We start from the raw sequence: 20,517 nt of genomic DNA, 5'->3' as shown, positions 1-20,517 counted from the left end.
GGGCCTTGATCTAGGAATCTAAATTCAGAAGAACCCTGGCCGTAATTTGATTCTGCCTTAACTGCCATGATATAGCTCCAACTATAGAGAAGGAAGGAATTAACTAGAAGTGCCATGTTTGAGAAATCAGATGGCATATGCCATCATTCAGGTATTCAAGCAACCATGAGTTCTAAGGAATATGAACATTCTCACAGCAAGCAAGTCCATTCACTGAAAACTTCTACTATAAAGCAAGATATATATAAATATAGAGAGACATAGATATACAAAATGAATTCATTCATTCATTTGATACATAGTTACCTGCTGTCTCATATGCACTAGTCACTGTACTAATTGCTGGGTATAGAAAAGGATAATTATTGCCTTTCCTTCAAGGAGTTTTCAACCTTGTGGGGGAGACACATATCTGGATATATCATGACAGAACAATGCATTAAGTGCAAGAATAGAGGCATGCACAAGGGAAACCAAGGATAATGCAAATAATAGAATCTGGAAGTTGGAAGGGATCTTAGATCCTTTAGTCCAACCCTTGCTTTATACATGACTCCCCAGCATATGCCTACACAGCCTATACTTAAATACTACCAGCGAGAAAGAGCTCACTTTCTCCCCAGACAGCCCATTACATTTGTGAACACTTCTGTCAAGCAATTCATTTAAAATTCTCAACAAAATATTGATGTTCACCAACAACCCTCAGTGCTGCTAAACTGTTCCAGGACCTCCTGCCCCATGTTCTGTTCTTCAAAGGCTACTTGAAAGTGAGATACTCTTCCAGGAATATCAAGATTCTACCCCACTTCTGATACTCTCCCAGACTTGCACATAAGGACCTTCTTCTGCAGTGAGTAAGGAATCAAAAAGAACATTCCATTTTGATTACAAGAGTGTAAATCTATCTTGTCACACCCAGAAAACAAACCAAACTAAATTGAAGCGCAAGAGGGAAGAGGTAACATGAAGGGATCTTCCTTCTCAACTGGGAATTTCTGGCTGGGATCGACATTATGTAGGCTCTAGGTGTCTTTGTCCATTTGGGATGCACCACAGACTGGGTGGCTTATAAACAACAGAAACTTGTTTTCACAGTTCTTGAGGCTGGAAAGTCCAAGATTAGGGTGCCAGCATGGTCAGATTCTGGCCAGAACTCTCTTTGGGTTGAGATTGCTGGCTTCTCATTGCATCATTACATGGAAGGACAGTTAGAAAGCTCTCTTCGGTCCCTTTGACTAGCATACTAATCTCATTCATGAGGCACCCCCCCCCCATGACCTAATTAGCTGCCAAAGGCCCCACACCATTGTATTGGGGTTAAGAATTCAACATATGAATTTTGAGGGAACACAAATATTCAGTCCACTGCACTAGTTCTAGCCTGATACCAGTCATCAGAAAAACCCAATCATCAGTGACCTTGTGGACCACAGAAGAAGAGAAGACAGTCTCCTCTTGGGCTGCCCCAAGGGTTTGGCTCTGATGAGTTTCAATTTCTAAACTTGGAAAGTTCGTTTCCTTCCAGCTCCAAAGAGTCCAAACACATAACACATCACAGTATACATCTGGGCTCTTAATATTCAAGTGATAAAATTCAGCGGCACTTAAAACATCAAACTCTTAAACTTGATTGAAAGAGAAGAGTAGAATGCTCTAAGTATCCACCATAAAAGAAAATACCTCATCACATAAACAGAAGGACATGCAATGCTAGAGGCAGAGTCTTCCTCTGACTGAAATGGCTGATGTTCAGAAAGTTGACATGATTATTCTGGGCTTCTTATTTTTTCAAAGAATTGCTAGCAGCTTTGTAACGTTGGAAAATTTCAGGAACTTGAAAACCATTATTTCAAATTGGCTACTGTGGAACTCATTGATGATACTATTTTAAGCATACCAATAAGTAATTTATGCTACTACTCTAAGAAGCTGTGGTAACAAGCACATTTTTAGGAAACATAATGAAGTTATAAAATTATGAGTTCCTTCGGTCCTTCGCAGAACTCTCAGTGACTCAGGTTTTTAATCTGTAAGTCAGTCCATTGAGACAAAGCTCAGAAGTCCAACATGCAACTTGCCCTGACAAAATCATCTCCTTCTCCCTTTGTGCTTCTCAGAAATTTAAGACACTGCTTTTCCATTGGATGGTAATACTCTCTTTACAAGACGATTGTTGTGTCCATTAGAAGGTAGCCTCCTCCTGACAAAGTCATATTTTATCCACTCTTTCCTTCCACACAGTGCCTAGCCAGACTTGGGATTAAGCAAGGCTTGTGGAATGAATGAGACTGACATACTTATAGCTGAAAAACTCAAATGACTCTGCACCAGCAAACTCTTCACATAACTCAGGGTTAAATCAGCAATCATAACAAAACATTTGTCACTATATTCTGCCACCCAGCAACACAACACTCAAGTACACATGGATGAGCAAATAAAAAGGAAAATAAATATTTCGAAAAAACTGTGTTCTCACCTGGCTTGGAATAGTTTCTTAATCTAGTGACCCTGGACACATTGCTTCATCTCCCTGAAGCTCAGATTTTCCTAGTGTGTAAAATAGGGCTCATAAAGACCATCATTCCATCTTTAATAGAGTTTTGTTAACACCAAATGTCAACTGGAGCATCATCAAAACAGTGGACAAGGCATAGCATTGTCATGATTCAGCAAGTTTGCTTATAGATATCCCTTGCCATGTAGCACTGAATTCCAGCTTGGAGTTGACCAGTGTGGGAGGTGACATAACATGTGAGAGACAGTATAGACAGTGGGTAAGAGCAAGGACTTTGGGGACAGATCGAGATTTAAATCCCAGGTCCACCATTTCCTAACCGTGATCTGTGAGCAAAGTATGTAATGCGGAGCCTAATTTTTCCTGTCTGTAATAGGGGATCAAAGCACACGCTTTTGTGGACTTGCTGTAAGGGTTAAATGAAAACACCAGTCATGTACCTAGTACAGATCCTGGCCAGTAATAAAATTCAATAAAATGGCAACAGCAGTTGTTTTTATTATCATCATTATTAACTCTTGAAGCAGATACACTTCTGGAAGTGCCTTAGGCCCATCTGCAAACTTCATTCCATGGGGAAACAGGATGAACTCTGACGAGGTATTAGAAAGCAGTCATTTGTCCCACAAAGGAAGGCTGCTGGCTAGAACACACTGCCCTGGAAAAGGATGTGTGTAAAGTGGGTAAGACTGCACACGGGAAACGTTTGCAGTGTGTCAGTCCTAGAATGGCAGGGAAAAACAAAACTAGGCAGGAAAGAGTAGCAGAGTCAGAGAGTCAAAGAAAAGTTCTGTAAGGACTTGTTGCGGCAGAGCCATAAACAATGCCTCCCGGGTATGGAATGCTGGGAAACCACAAGAGAGAATTAAGTCGTTCTACTTGAGAAAGGGAATTGGGCTGCAGCCTCTGAGGCAAAGAGAAGAGCCAGAATAAGATAAAGTGCCACAGCTATGATAATGAACCAAGAATAGGACACTGATGCGGGCTCCACAGGTCACACGCAGATACTTACACCCACACCTGTCCTGTGCAGGGGAAAATATCAGAGTCACCATCTAACCCAGCTGTCGATTAGAAAAATAACGTGAGCCACATAAATAATTTCAAATTTTCTAATAGTCACGTTTAAGAAAAGTAATGCGGGGGAATTAATTTTAATAATATATTTTATTTGCTCCACTATATCTAAAATAGTATTTCAACACATAACCAATATAAAAATTAGTAATGAGAATGTTAGATTTCTGTTTTTACATCAAGGCTTCAAAATCCGGTGTGTATTTTCACTCACAGCACACGTCAATTTGTACTAGCCGTACCTCAAGTGCTTAATAACCACATCTGGCACAGATCACATCTCACAGGAAAATGAATTCCATTCACCTGAACTCTTTACTTTTTAAAAGCCTGAATTCATAGAGCCAGGGAAGATCTTTGGAGATGTTCAGAGTGCAAGAGCCACGTATACATTCCTGACAGGCTTTCCCTTAGCATCTTTGTTTGAATTTAAGCAGTTTCACAACCCGTTGCAAACCATCCTCCAATTCATTCAGGGCTGACTTAGTGGTTGGCCGGACAGGTTAATCGTGGTGGATGTTCTTTCCACCCCATTGTAATGGAAACTGCCTTGCCCACACCTGCCTCCTGCAATCCCAAGGCAGCTTTATGCACTTACTGCTCCCCACTATCTCTCTGGTCCAGCTGCCCAAGGGTGGGTATATGATTCTATGAACCATTCGATACTTTTATGTAGTCACCCGGTGCGGAAAATCCCACCCATCCAGGGACAGATCCGCTGGACCAATCAGATCCTGTCAGGAATATAGAGGCAGAATCAGTCAGCTGATGGACAGAAACATCAGAAGAAGACACAAAAGAAGCAGAGAGAGCAACAACAATATTGGGTTTCCTTCCAGTCAATCTGCAGGTGTCTTTAGGTTCCTCTTCAATCTGTTTTCCAGCTCAGCCTTCCAAAAGCCATTTCATTTTAACAAAGCAATTCTCCAGATGAAAAAAATTTTGAAAGCCTCCTATGGGAAGGTCTCCAAATAACCTTGGTTCCTGGAGTTCTGTTGGAACCTTCCAGTACCAACCACATTCTGGGCTTCTGAGACACAGCTGTTTTGCCTTTTTTGGTTTTCCATGAGATTCCTGTATCTCTTAGGTCATGACTAGTTTACAAGGATCCCGTATGTTCTGAAGAAGCCCGAGTGAGCCTATGCCTTTCAACAATAAGGCCTACCACAGAGATAGAAGCTTTCACACACATGTGAGCAAAGCTCTTTTCCACCACTCCGCTCTGGACTTGTTTGTCCTCAGTCTCATTCCAACACTTAGCCTGACAGAGAAGTGATGGATTACTTTGGTTTGCATTCCCAAGTAATTATTCTGAAAAGACCTCATCACAGTGGCCTTCTGGGGACTCTTTCAAGCCTGATGTCATCTATAGCAGTACTTCTCAACCATGACTGCACATTACAGCCACTTGGGGTACATTTAAAATACGTTGATGCCAATGCCCTCTCCCAGACATATGAAATCAGAATCTCTGAGGGTAGGTCCCTAGACATCTGAATTTCTTAAAAGCTCCTCAAGTAATTCTAATGTGCAGCCACAATTGAGAAACACAGATATACAGGAGATGCCCTTGTACAGCTTTGGGTTTCTGGCAGAGAAAATCATGTACTATTTTTAATGATAAAAAAATGCATATTTGTTTTTAAAGAACATATAAAAAGTGGGGAAAGATTTAAAGTAAAAAGTAAGTCTCACTCATAGACTCCCCAGCAGCCCTACTCCTTAGAGGTAATTATTATAGTTCCTTGTATGCCCTTCCAAAAATTGTCCATGCCTATGCAAAAAAAAAAAAAATATATATATATATATATAAATATACACACAACTATATATATATACATATATTTGTATATGCACATATATTTATATACACAAATACATGTGTATGCACATATATTTTTATATGTGTATATTAATATACACAAAAACACACACGCATACATACACAAACACACACATATATATTTTTTTTCTGTAGTTGGCTTTTTCTCTTACTAATGCATCTTGGTTATTAGCCTAGACATTTTTGATAAAGAAAAATAGTGGCAGGTTTTGAGAGAGTACTTACTTTCGCACGTGATACAGTAAATGATAAAACCAAAGTAACAAAAACAGTGTGATCATGTTGCTGTAATAAATTATTTGCTTGATTAGAATCAAATGTTCAAAAACTAATCGATGAAATTCATTTAGTATATGAAGAAACTGGCATTTCAAGTCACTGGGACTAAAGGATAGACTATTCATAAATAGTATTGGGTAATTGGCTATTTTTTAAAAGTGATTTCCTATTTCACAGTATATATAACCCATCAATGTGATACAAAAATCATATGATTATATCAATTGATGCAGAAAAAGCGTTTGACAAAAGAACAAGACAAACAAATGAGAAACAAAAACTCATAGACACAGACAATAGTTTAGTGGTTCCCAGAGGGCAAGGGGGGTAGGGGGTGGGAGATGAGGGTAAGGGGGATCAAATATATGGTGATGGAAGGAGAACTGACTCTCGGTGGTGAACACACAATGGGATTTATAGATGATGTGATACAGAATTGTACACCTGAAGTCTATGTAATTTTACTAACAATTGTCACCCCAATACATTTTTTTAAAAAAGAAAAAGTGTTTGACAGCATCCATTTATGATTAAAACACTTAATAAAATAGGCATAGAAGGAATATACCTTAACATAATAAAGGCCATATATGACAAGCCCTCAGCTAATATCATAATTAATGGTGAAAAACTGAAGCCCTTTGCTCTATGTCCAGGAGCACAACAAGGCTGTCCCCTATCACGTCTGCTTTTCAACACAGTGTTGGAAGTCCTCGCCAGAGCAATCAGGCAAGAGAAAGAAATGAAAGGCATCCAAATTGGGAATGAAGAAGTTAAATTGTCATTCTTTGCAGATGACATGATGCTATACATAGAAAACCCTAAAGACTCCACCAAAAAGCTATTAGAAACAATCAACGAATACAGTAAAGTTGCCAGCTACAAAATCAACGTACAAAAATCCATTGCATTCCTATATATTAACAATGAAATCTTAGAAAAAGAAATGAAAAGAAAACAATTTCTTTTGCAATTGTAACAAAAAGAATAAAATATCTAGGAATAAACTTAACGAAGGATGTGAAAGATCTATATGCTAAAACTATAAGACATTTTTAAAAGAAATTGAAGAAAACACAAAGAAATGGAAAGACATTCCGTGCTCATGGATTGGAAGAATCAACATAGTTAAAATGGCCGTATTACCCAAAGCAATATACGGATTTAATGCAATCCCATCAAAATCCCAAAAGCATTTTTTAAAGAAATAGAACAAAAAATTATCAGATTTGTATGGAACCACAAAAGACCCCAAATAGCCAAAACAATCCTAAGAAAAAAGAACAATGCTGGAGGTATCACACTCCCTGAGTTTAGCTTGTACTACAGGGCTACAATAATCAAAACAACATGGTATTGGCAGAAAAACAGACACATAGACCGATGGAATAGAATTGAGAACCCAGAAATAAAACCACATAAATATGGACAAATAATTTTTGACAAAGAAGCAAAACACATACAACAGAGAAAAGACAGCCTCTTCAATAAATGATGATGGGAGAATTGGAAAGCCATGTGCAAAAGAATGAAACTGGACTGCTATCTGTCACCATGTACCAAAATTAATTCAAAACGGATCAAAGACCTAAGCATAAGACCTGAAACAATAAACTGCATAGAAGAAACATAGGTAATAAACTTATGGACCTTGGGTTCAAAGAGCATTTTATGAATTTGACTCCAAAGGCAATGGAAGTAAAAGCTAAAATAAACGAATGGGGCTATATGAAACTTAAAAGCTTCTGCACAGCAAAAGAAACCATCAACAAAATAAAGAGGCAACCAACTGAATGGGAGAAGATTTTTGCAAACAACGTCTCCAATAAGGGGCTAATATCCAAAATATACAAGGAACTCATACAACTCAACAACAGAAAAACAAACAACCCAATTGAAAAATGGGCAGAGGACCTGAAGAGACATTTCTCCAAAGAAGACATACAAATGGCAAATAGATATATGAAAAAATGCTCAACATCACTAATCATCAGAGAAATGCAAATAAAAACCACAATGAGATATCACCTCACCCCAGTCAGAATGGCTATTATCAACAAGACAAATAGTAACAAGTGTTGGAGAGGCTGTGGAGAAAAAGGAACCCTCATACACTGTTGGTGGGAATGCAGATTGGTGCAGCCGCTACGGAAGGCAGTGTGGAGGTTCCTCAAAAAATTATGAATTGTATGGAGATGGAAGGGGAGCTGACTATGGGTGTTGAACACACAATGTGATTTATGGATGATGTGATACAGAATTGCACACCTGAAATCTATGTAATTTTACTAACAATTGTCACCCCAATAAATTAAAAATAAATTAAAAAAAAATTATGAATAGTTGCACACCTGAAATCTATGTAACTTTACTAACAATTGTCACCCCAATAAACTTTGATTATACACACACACACACACACACATACACACACAAACAATGCTGACTTTTTTTCACTTATCATATTGTCAAATTGTTTTAAAAGATTGCTTAACATCAAGAAGTAGTGATTCAAGAAATAGGTAGTCTCACACTTTGGTAGAAGAATGAAAAATTGATACAGCTTTTAAATGGCAATTTGGCATATTCTCTAATGAAAAATTCATACATCCTTTAGGATACAATTGGTGTAAAAGAAAGAAGTAGACACACAGACACACACACACACACACACACTTTTAATCATATAGAGAAAGGGCTTGAAGAAATCTCAGACTTTAATAGAGATACTTCTAGAGAAAGAATGGAGATTTCAAGCTTAGGACTATGATTTCAAATGAAGGAAAAATTCATTTAACATCATGTACTTTATATATACAATTTTTATAATGCATGGTATTAATTTTGTAATGTTTTCAATAATAGAAAGAAAGTTCTCATTTTTAATTTATTCTTCTTAAATTGTGAGTTTATCTTTCTTCCTTATGTTTATTGGTTATTTTTTTTTTCCTTCTGAACAGCCTGTTCATGTACGAGGCCTATTTTTACTCATTTTTTTTTCTTATTGAGTGTATTATTTTAATTTTAAGAAAAATATATTTTGCTATGTTACATAGATAATGTAATGACTTTTTCCATTTGTCATTTGTGTTTTTATTTAATTTATACTGTTTTTACCATATAGCTTTAATATTTCATGTAATTATTATATATGTATCAGTCTTTTTCTGTAGTTTCTGGGTTTGGTACCATGCTTAGGAAGGTCTTTCCTACTTCAAGATTATTAAATAATGTACTCACTTAAAATTATGTTTATTGTTGAATATTAATATGTGTTTTCATTAATCTGGATTTTATTTAGAGATAGGGATCCAGCTCTATTTCCCTCTCCCGATGGCAGTCTTCTCTCAGTGCCACAAGGTTGAAGTGCTACATTGCCATGTTTGTTGTGTCTATTTCTTGACTGTTTATGCTTTTCCATTGATCTCTCTAGTGTTGCACTAATATTTTAATTATTGTACATTGAAACATGCTTGAATATCTACTATGGCTAGACTTCCTTTCCCACATTTCTTCTCTCCCCTCCCCACCCCCCCAGAAGTTGTGTGGATATTCTCATTTTTTAATTATAGAACTTTATTTTGGGATAAGATATTATAGACACATTTCTCCCTGTTCATATGTTCTAAATTTAACTAAATACCCTGGAAAGAACTCGATAGAAAACCCTAAAAGGCCCCTAAAAGGTCGAGAGACGACGGCTGACTGGCTAGGGACTTCAGGACTTGAGATACCTAGGTTTTCTTTTTATTTCCCATATATCCCATACTAGGTACCAGAGAGGCCTATAACCCGACACCACCAACAGGCATAGAATTTTTAAAAAGCAAGCAGGAACAGCTTTCTCTGTTTGGACAAAGGACAGAGAAAAAGTGAGCCCAGCAGAGACCTAGTGGGTAGATACATCCCCTGGTCCCCAAGCAGGGCAGTGATTGGACCGAGAGACTGATCTGGCTGCAGCAGGAGTGACAGGGGAGCAGGTGAACTCATTCCCTGCCCCCACACCTGTTGGCAAGACTTACCTTCCTCAACGTCCACATCAGCTGGATCCCCACCCCATACAGAAGAGAATAGCAGTGGTCCCCATTTGCATCATCATCAGAAGGGTCCCTGAGACAACAGATGAGCCAATTCATCCTTAGGTATAGTATCAGCGGAGCCTGGGTGAGGATCCATTACCTGCCCCATACCCACCAAGCATCCCAGGAAGCACTTGTAGTAATAAAGAAGGAACCCAAATAGCACCAGGAACCCCATATTAGTATTGCAAGAACTCTGAAAACAAACTGTCACTGGAACTATAGCTCACAAAAGTAGGCCAGGACCGACACTCGAAATCTAAGTAGTGTGACTGCCTACAAAAATAAAATATTTAAGTAGGGTCAGGAGTCTCCTAACAATATCCCAAATGTCCAAAGTACAATCAGAAAGCACTCATCATTCCAAGAACCAGGAAAAACACAACTTGCATGAGACAAGACAGTTAACCAATTCCAGAACTGAGGTGAATGAGATGTTGGAATTATCTAACAAGGATTTTTAAAGCAGCCATTCTGAAAATGCTTAAACAATTACAAATTCTCTTGAAACAAATGAAAAAAATATAAAATCTCATCAAAAAATAGAAGTATATAAAAGAACCACATGCAAAATGTAAAGTTTAAATACACAATAGCAGAAATAAAACAACTCACCAGATAGGAAGGAAATAAAAAAGATAACAGCAGAAATAAATGAAACTGAAAAAAGGAACATGATAGAGAAAATCAGTGAAACAAAGAGCTAGTTGTCATAGGAAAAAAAACGCAATGATATCAATAAACCTCTAGCTAGACTGATAAAGATAAAAAGAAAGAAGACACTGATTACTAACATCAAGAATGAAACTGGAGATATTGTTACAGATACTGTAGACATTAAAAGGATAATAAGAAAATCTATGAACAACATTCTACTGTTAAATTTAACAACTTCAAAGAAATAACGCCTTGAAACCATAAACAATGAAAACTCAGCCAAGATGAAAGAGATAATCTGAATAGTTTTACAATCATCAAAGGGTTTGAATTTATAATTATTAGGTTGGTGGAAAAGTAATTGTGGTTTAAAAAGTTAAAATAATTGCAAAAACCACAATTACTTTTGCACCAACCTAATAAAAAACTTCTGAAAAAGAAATCTCTAGATCCAAGTGATTTCACTGGAGAATTTTACCAAGTATTTAAAGAATAATTAACATGAATTTTACACAATCTCTTCCTCCCAAAAAGAAGAGAAGGAATCACTTTGTAACTCATTTTATGAGGCTAGTATTACCCTGCTCCCAAAATCGGACAAAGACAGTACAAAAAAGGGAGAACTATAAATCATTAACTCTTACGAACTCAGATGTAAAAATTCTCAACAAAATATTAGTAAATTGAATCCAGCAGTTCTTTATTAAAAATAATATACCATGACCAAGAGGAATTTAGTCCAGCTATGCAAAGTTTCTTTGATATTTAAAAATCATTCAAATGTAATCCACCTTATCAACAAGCTAGAGATGAAAACTTATGTGATCATATCAATGGATGCAGAAAAAACATTTAAAAAGACCCAACACGCATTCATGATATAAATTTTCAGCAAATGAAGTATAGACAGAAATTTACTCAACTTGATCAAGATCATGTGTGAAAAATCTACACTTAACATCTTACTTAATGGTGAAAAAAAGACTGACTACTTATTCTCTAAGACTGAGAATAACGCAAAGATGTCTGCTCTCACCACTCTTACTCAACATAGTACTGAAAGTTCTAGCCAGCACAATATGGCAAGAAAAAGAAATAAAAGTCATAAGATGGAAAGGGAAAATTAAAATTATCTCCATTTTCAGATGACATGATGGTCTATATAGACAATTCTGACGAATCTAAAAAAAAGAAAAACTGCAGCTAATAAATGCGTTCAGCACAATTGCAGAATTTAACATCAACACACAAAAATTAATTGCATTTTGGGGAGATTGATTAAAAGGTACAAATTTTTAGTTATAAGATGAATGAACTCTGGAGACCTAATGTATAGCATGTGACTATAGTTTATAATAATGCATTGTACACTTGAAATTTGCTAAGAGAGTAAGATCTTGAGTAAGCTCTCTCAAATGTTCTCAACACACACAATCACACGCAACCACACACGAGGTGAGCTGATGGATATGTTAATTAGCTTGATTATAGCAACCATTTCACAATGTATATGTATATCAAAACAGCATGTTGTACACCTTAAATATATACAGTGCTTATTTGTCAATCACACCTCCATAAAGCTGAGGAATAAAGAAAAGAAAAAAATTGCATTTCTATGTACTAAATGTACACATGAAAAATGAAATTTAATAATGTCAGACCATTTTCAATTGTTCCAAAAAAAATAAAATACTTAGCTATAAATCTAACAAAATATGTACAGAACCTTCATGATGAAAATCACAACATGCTGATGAAAGAAACTAAAGAAGACTTGAATAATGGCAGAAATTTTTCATGTTTAAGGACTGGAAGACTCCATAGTAAAGATGTCATGTCTCTCCAAATTAAACTACATGTTTAACAGGATTTCTATCAAAATCCCAGGAAGGTTTTTGTAGACATAGACAAGCATTTTATAAAATGTATATGGAAAGTGAAAGTCCTGAGTATAACCAAAGCAATTTTGAGAAAGAACACTAACATGGGAGGAATCACTCTGCCTGATGTATAGTTTATTGTATAGCTGCTATACAGTGTATGATATAATAATCTAGATGGTGTGGCATTGTCAGTCAGAGACACATGGATCAATGGAATAGAATGGAAATCCCATAGATAGAATCACATAAATACACCCAATTGATTTTTGACAAAGGTTCAAAACCAATTCAGTGAAGGAGAGATTGCCTTTTAAACAAATGGTGCTACAGCAACTGGGCAAAAAAAAAAAAAAAAAAAAAAAGGAACTTTGACTTAAACCTGATACCTTATACAAATATTATCTCACAATGGATTACAGACTTAAATGTAAAACTGTAAATCTTTTAGAAAAAAATAAAAGAAAGTCTTTGAGAACTAGGACTAAGGAAAACAGACTTTGCACTAAACGAACAATCCATAAAAGGAAAAAAATGGATAAACTGGACTTCGTCAAAATTTAAAACTTTTGCTCCATGAAAGATCCTATTTAGAGGATAAAGTAAAACTTTACAGAGTGCGAGATAATATTTGTAAACTACACATCTGAAAAAGGATGTTTATCTAGAATATATAAAGAACTCACAAAACTCAACAGTGAAAAAACAATCCAATTAGAATATGGGCAAGTCATTAACAGACACTTCACTGAAGAAGATATACAGATGGCATACAAGCATATGAAAAGATGGTCAATACCATTAGCCATTAGGGGAATGCAAATTATTATAAAAATCACAATGAGATATTGCTACCTGCCTATTAGAATGGCTAAAATAAAACATAGTGGTAACACCACATTCTGACAAGGATGCAGAGACCCTCCATTATTCATACACTGCTGGTGGTAATGCAGAAGGTTACGGCTCCTCTGGAAAATAGTTTGGCAGCTCATTTTAAAACTAGAAATGGATTTACCATAAAAACTTAGATATTGCACTCTTGGGCATTTATCCCAGAAAAATGATAATTGATGTTCATGCAGAAACTTGCACACAAGTGCTCAAACTGGAAACTACCCAAATGTCCTCCAACAGGTAAATGTGTGAATAGTTAAATAAACTGTGGTACTGTGCATTATTACTCAGCAGTAAAAAAGAACCAACTATTGATACATACAACAACTTATCTCAAAAAACTTATGCTGAGTGGAAAAAGTCAATCTCATACTGCATGATTCCATTTATACAGCACTCCTGACATAAAATTATATAGATGGGAAACAGTTAATGATTTCAAAGGGTTAGGGATGAGGGGTAGATACAATGGGGTAGTACAAGAAAGACTTGTGATGATGATACAGTTTTGCATCTTGATTGTGGGGGCACTTACACGAAGTTAAGCACTCAACAAATATTATCTCACTTAATCTTCATGAGAACGTTGTGAGATGGCATTGTGATCCAGATTTTAAAGGTGAAGAAACTGAGTAGAGAGATGTCTAGACACTTTTCAAGGTCAGCCAACTAAAAAATGTCAGAATCCAGATTGGAACCCAGGTCATCTGATTTCAAAACTCGTGCTCTAACTGCTAATCCGTTTGTCTTCCCTAAAGCCTATTTTCAATCCTCCTCTTTGGGGCTCTATCTTAGGGTCTCAGTAGCTTTCCACTGGGCACTTCCTTGACTTCCACTGGGCACTGGCCTGCTTTCCCCAACAAATTCCATGTGGAGGAGGAAGCAGGGAAAAAGAACAGGTAAGATCTTCCAGTAGAGCTCTACGTGAATACAGCTCCGTGAATAGGTGAGGGAGGCAGATGAGAGAAAAGCGTGAGTGAGTGTGTGTGTGTGTGTGTGTGTGTGTGTGTGTAAGAGAATTTTTTTCACTGATTTAGTCTTATGAGGTCTGACAATTAAGTTTGCGAACTTGTTGCAACTATGTTGCTAACCTTTTTTGATATCAGAGGGATTATTCATTATGAATTTGTACCAACTTTACAAACAGTTAACCAAGTTTACTATTTGGAAGTGCTGAAAAGGCTATGTAAAAGTTAGACGACCTGAACTTTTTTCCAACAATTCATGACTCTTGCATCATAACTATGCACCAGCTCACACAGCACTGCCTGTGAGGGAGTTTTTAGCCAGTAAACAAATAACTATATTGGAACATGCTCTCTACTCATGTGACCTGGCCCTCAATGACTTCTTTCTTTACCTGAAGATGAAGGAAATATTGAAAGGAAGACATTTTGGTGACATTCAGGACATCAAGGGTAATACGACGACAGCTCTGATGGCCATTCCAAAAAAGAGTTCCAAAATTGCTTCGAAGGGTGGACTAGGCGCTGGTGCTGGTGAATAGTTTCCCAAGGGGAGTACTTTGAAGATGACCGTGGTGATATTCAGCAATGAGGTGTGTAGTACTTTTTCTAGGATGAGTCTCGAACTTAATTGACTTCAAAAGGGTAAAATTAGTAACGTAATCAAGTCTCTTTCTCAGGCTGTTTAAACTAAAGTATTTTCTTCCTTAGTGGTCTAAGGCCTGAAAATGTGCAAGAACTAAGAACTGTCTGGATAGAGTCCTCTACTCTTCCACGCCCTCTGGGGGCTTGATCGAGATGCGCTTTTGAGTAAAGCAGACACCACCTTGTTCCAGTTGTCTATTGTTGCATAGCAAACTACCTCCAAATACTGTGATTCTCTCTCAGGGTTCTTTGGGTTGACTGGGTCGAGCTGAGCAGTTCTCACGCAGGGGCTCTCATACAGGTGCAGTCAGTGGCTGGGTCTGGGGTCATCTGAAGGCTTCTTTCCTGGAGTCTAAATGTGAATGCTGGAATATCTGGGGCTGGTTGGGCTTCTCTCCATGCAGCCTCCCCACCCAGCTAGCTTGGGCTTTCTCACAGTATGGTGGTCTCAGAGTAATTGGCAGTCATGTGCTGGGGCTTGCTTGTACCAATGTGTAAGAGCTGATTCTCTGTATTTCTTGCCAACCTGCGTTCAGTGTTGTCACTTTGGTAGCTTGAAATCAGCCATGATGAGAGGGAGTATTTTTACCATGACAATGGGAAAACGCTACAAATCAGGGTTTCTTTGTTTTCCCTCCAGAAAGCCATGTTACCAGCACATGACTTTACATGGTGGCTGGCTTCCCCAGAGTTAAAATAGGCTTTAGGGCCAAGAAATTCAGGAGGAAGCAGCAAAGCTTCTTAGAACTTATTTGGGTGTCCCCAAACGTCACTTTCTTCTTATTCTATTGGCCAAACAAGTCCTTAAGGCTAGCCCCAATTCAAGAGGAGGAGAATGATCTCATCCATGTCCCATGGAAGAATAGTAAAGAAATTGTATAATATAGGACCCGGCACAGAATCAGTGCTTAATAAATCCTTGATGAATGAATGAATGAGTAAATTCACATAAGCACTAATCTGTATGTCCTTAAGTCACCCTAAAAGTATAAAACCTGGGAAGTTTTATTTCATCATCAGAGAGGTCAATGATTTTTAAGTCCTCAAAAAGCCTAAATCTGAATTTGCCTGATGTAGATCTATTTACACTCTGTCTGCAGGTATTCACAGACCGGTTTACTCAGGCCCTCCCTGCTTATGTACTCAGCTGGTACTGTCCACATGACAATGGCAGAACGCTTGTTTTATAGGTGTTTATATACTCTTTGGGTTTGCTTTACCACCTTAAGTAAACTGCAAATTCCTTAAGAGAGTTCTGTGTATTTTTTGCCACTCTTTCTTCCTACCATGCCAAAAACAGATAATTATACATACACACATACTTACAAGATATGTGATGATTAGAGATTATAAACCTTAAAAGGGAAGGGAAGAAGGAGAGGAACTAAACATTCTTAATTGCTATGTTTCAGAGCATTTCATAAATGTTCTCATTTAACTCTTGTCTTCACCCAGAAAAGTAGACATTCTTATTTCCATTTCACAGTTCGGGAAAATGTGTCTCCAGACGGTGTAGCCATCTGGTCAAGGCCACACTAGGAAGTGGAGGAACTGGGATTCAAATGTAGACCTGCCTGGTTCTAAGGCCTGAACTTCATGCATTCCTCAGGCCATCTTCCCACTGCAATACACATCCCCCACCAGCCCCCATTCTCTCTGCTTCCCTCCTTGAAGTATCTACAAGAGTCATAAAAATGTTGATGCTTCTAAACGTGATAGGGAAACAGGTGTTTCAAGTTCTGCTCTTGTAAAAAAAAAAAGAGAGAGAGAGAGAGAAAAAGAACGTCCTTTAAAAGCTTGGGAAGATAAGAAGCTCAAAACATCTTATATTGGGAAGAGAGTGAGCCTAGTAGCAGAGAAGTCAACCAAAAGGCTATTGCAATAACTCAAACAAAGAGTGTTGGTGGGTTGGACCAAGGTAGTAATGGTGGGATGGATAGATGTGAAAATTTTGAGCGATATTAAGACAGAATCAGCAGACTAGTGATTGATTGGATTGTACAGGTGGAATCACCTCGCTGCACCAGGAAAGTAAGACTGAAGAGAGGAAACCTGGATGGGAGGTTTCTGGAAACCTCCTGGGAAAAGATGATAAGAACTTAGTTAGGAAAATAGCCATGGAAGTGGGAGAATGCATGGATTTGAGAGACAACATAGAGGCAGATCTGCTGGATGTGCTGCCAAACTAGATGAGGGAATGTGAGGACAAAAGAGGGGTCAAAGGTGAAGTCCAGAAATCTGTTATTGACAACCAGGTGCTTTTTACTGAGGTAGGGACACAGAACGAGGAGCAGATTTCAGGTAAGAATGAATTCTGGACAAGCGAAGTATGAGGTGCACGTGTCAACAAACGCTGGCAGGCAGTATGTAATTGTATTTAAAACAAAACAAGCTTCTCTTGTCTAATGAGATTCTTGCTCCCTTCAGAGGTTAAGGATGAACGAACTGAATACTATGTAGTAGGGTTTTGTGTCAGCTAATACAGGGCCTTACAGTTCTCTATGTTTTCACTTCACAGTGATTCAACTCTCTCCAAAAGCCATTTATCACCCCGTAGTCCCCTCTGTCATAACCAAGATGTCTTTATTGAGCTTTTCAAAGCTAATAAGAGCTATATGATTCAATCAGCGACTACGACTCAAATAACTCACAGAAAACGTTGCAGGGAAGTAACCCTAGGACCTCAGACCTGCCTGCACACGCACACACACACACACACACACACACACACACACACAAACTCATGTTCATTTTCTTAGAACTTGTATGGACAGGCACGAAGACGTGTTTGCACATTTCTGCCCCACATAGCAGCACAGCCATTGTTCACACAAGGTGCCTACATGTCAGGACAAGATTGCCTCCTGCTATACTCTGAGGAAGACGGGAAGTGTTCAAGCCAGCAAATGAGCACATGAAGGCTCTCCAGAGAGCTGCTGCATTTCGGCACCTCAACTTTTGTCATGAGACCCTATGAGAGTTCCACGCAAAACACAAAGCCAGTAGATAGGAAGGCAAAGGGGGTAAGACAGCCCCCACCCAGAGGAGACCACCTGTAGGTGCTTCACCAACATGCTGGTTACACAACTCTTAGAACAGGCACCTGAAACCAAGCCGAGATTCAGTTTTCATGCCCACTGTGAGAACTCGCCACTGCCCCTGAGCTCTGCTCACCCAGCCCAAGTCCTGCCAGCCCACCAGGTGGACACCAGCTGCCTGGGAACCAGCCGTACTCCTCAGACAATCGATTGTCTCCTAACCTGACTCCAACTTTACCCAGAGATGCCCAAAACACTTCCCCTCAAACCAAGCTTTCCTGGATGGAAACCCACTAAATAAGAGCTTCCTTACCTGAGAGAAGGTCCCAGTGATCGGCAGTGGAAAAAAACACCAACTTCTAACAGAAGTGACAGGGACTCAGAGGGCAAATCTGTTGGTTTTAAAAGAAGAAAGGTGACTTCATCCCGAGTGCCGTGGAGTTTAAAAGAGCAACGAGTGCTCCCTGAGTGAGCCAACTCTGCCTCATCAGTGATGACTCCATCCAAATTATGCAGCCGCTGCCCAGACACGCTCAGCCTCCAGAAGGTAAATCACTGGAATCTGACTAGCCCTGTTGTTTTCAAAGAGCTTCAGAAAGTCCTGAAGCACCAATCGCCTGAAATGGGCGGCACCGGGATAGAAAAACCACTTAAGACTTAGTTCCTGAGTCGTATCATTATCTCCCAGGAATCCAACTGTCTGAAAAACAGCTTCTAGGGAAAGAAAACAGGTATTTAAATTCCTGAGAGATAAATTTTTGCAGGAAGCGGGGAGAGAAAAGAAGCAAAGTTATTTCAGTCTGGACAAGGGGCATAAGAAGCTGGAAACGATCACCTTGCTAAGAATTTTTCAGAGCTGGTAGATTTATAAGCATACAAAGGTGACAAACAGGTGACAGTCTTTGCAGAGAAGGTGGTCAGGTAAGCACAGGGGATCAGTCAATGTATGGAAAGAAATTGTGACAGCCTTTCTAAGAAGGCAACTCATTTTTATTTTCTTTTTATTGACTATAAAAAGTACCACTTAACCAATTTGGGGTCATTTATAATATTATGAGCTAATGTTATATCAGCTCAAAACATGCTCACCTTTCCCAAGATGGTTTACGACAAGAGATGTTTCAGTAAGGAATTTTCTCTTTTGTATGTTAAAGGGGAGGCTGGAGCAACTGGATGTATAACCAGGGATTCAAAGTCACGTCAAGCTACCCACGAAGCCAGGCACCTCTCCCTGATGCCACAACCTTGGGCTAGACTTTGGGCAGGCTTTCTGGCTGTGGTGCCAGGGCAGAGAAGGATAATGCGTGTGACCTCTGTTGAAAGTGGGGCAGGCAGACAGTCAAGCTTAGTGACCCAGCGCCCTTTCCCTCACACCTCTACTTCAGCAGAGTACACGGGGACTTTGGGTCAACAGGCATGTGTCCAGTTTCTTGCTGAGCTATTTTGAGACTCTGGGATCTTCTTGTGTCAAATAGAGAGAGGAAAACAAGAAAAAACCATCTCTTTCTGTTTAGATAGACGTATGCAGTTTCAACATTAGAAAGGGGTTTTTGAATTCAGAGATTTAAGAAATGTCAACATGGCTTATAAAAGGAACCTGCAAGTCTTCTGGTCAGGGCGTAAAGAATGATCAAAGTAGAAGAGGAACAAAGTTTAATCAATAGTAAGATCCATAAAAGGGCAGGGGCCATTTTTATTCACTTGATCACAGTATCCTCAAAGCCTAGCACAGAGAGTAGCCCACATAGGCGCTCAGCAGGTAGAGTAAACAGTGGCAGGCAGCCTCTTGCTGTTCAATTTCTAGAACAGATATGGTGAGAACTCTTAAAGTCACCCTCTGGTAAACAAGGCAATTACAGAGAGCACAGCCATTGAATCTTATGGAATGCAGGAGGAACTTGGCTCTTTGCTTTGCCTCAGCCTCCAGGTTCCTTGAGAGTAGAACAAAGAAAAGCAGTTTCTGGACCCAGAAGCCTCCTTTGCCTACCCTGATCCCCTATACATCAGCTAGACTCTAATGTCCTTTCCTAAGGCAAGACTCCATATAATGGGCAATCTGCCAAGCACCTTCAATTATCGTTTGTTTTCAACATTCTATCACAAAATTTTCAAACTTAAGAGATGCATTGAAAGAATTTCACAGTGAACACCCATATACTCATGTAGTTTTTTCAGTTAACGTTTTTTATTATATTTGCTTTATCATATATTGATTCTCTACCCATTTCTTTATCTATCCAGCAACTCATTTAATTACTTTTCTCATTGTGTTCCAAAGTAAGCTGCAGATATTAATACATTCCCCCTAAATATTTCAATGTTATTAACCAGAGTTCAGTATTTGTTTACAAATATTGTTTCCAATGTTCTCATACCATTTTCGCCTCCTACCAACAATGTTTCAAAGTTTTAGTTGATTTACATCGTTCCAACATCTGTTGTCCTTCTAATACCATCCATGCAGGTAATGTATGTGGTATCTCATCATTTGCATATCCTTAATTACTAAAGCTGTTGAATGTTTTTTCATGTGCTTATCAACCATTCATTTACTATCTTCTGTTCAAATCTTTTGGCTATTTTTAAGTTGAGTTGTTTGTCATTTTATTCATGGGTTTTAGGAGTTTTAGTAT

The 20,517-nt window shown here is 38.4% G+C and overlaps 1 protein-coding gene across 2 annotated transcripts in view; it reads right to left on the bottom strand.

The window, feature by feature from the left end:
- Positions 1-18,370, bottom strand: part of AMOTL1 (angiomotin like 1) — a 150,938-nt gene extending 132,568 nt beyond the window's left edge. For both annotated transcript variants that reach the window (XM_033120024.1, XM_033120026.1), the window contains exon 1: positions 18,198-18,370. The gene's annotated coding sequence lies outside the window, so the exon portion shown is untranslated. The remainder of the gene's footprint in view (positions 1-18,197) is intronic.
- Positions 18,371-20,517: the final 2,147 nt, after the last annotated feature.

Source organism: Rhinolophus ferrumequinum, chromosome 11 (assembly GCF_004115265.2).
Source record: "Rhinolophus ferrumequinum isolate MPI-CBG mRhiFer1 chromosome 11, mRhiFer1_v1.p, whole genome shotgun sequence".
Classification (NCBI taxonomy): Eukaryota; Metazoa; Chordata; class Mammalia; order Chiroptera; family Rhinolophidae; genus Rhinolophus; species Rhinolophus ferrumequinum.
Note: the sequence above shows the minus strand (reverse complement) of the source record. Positions and strands in the feature narration are given on the sequence as shown.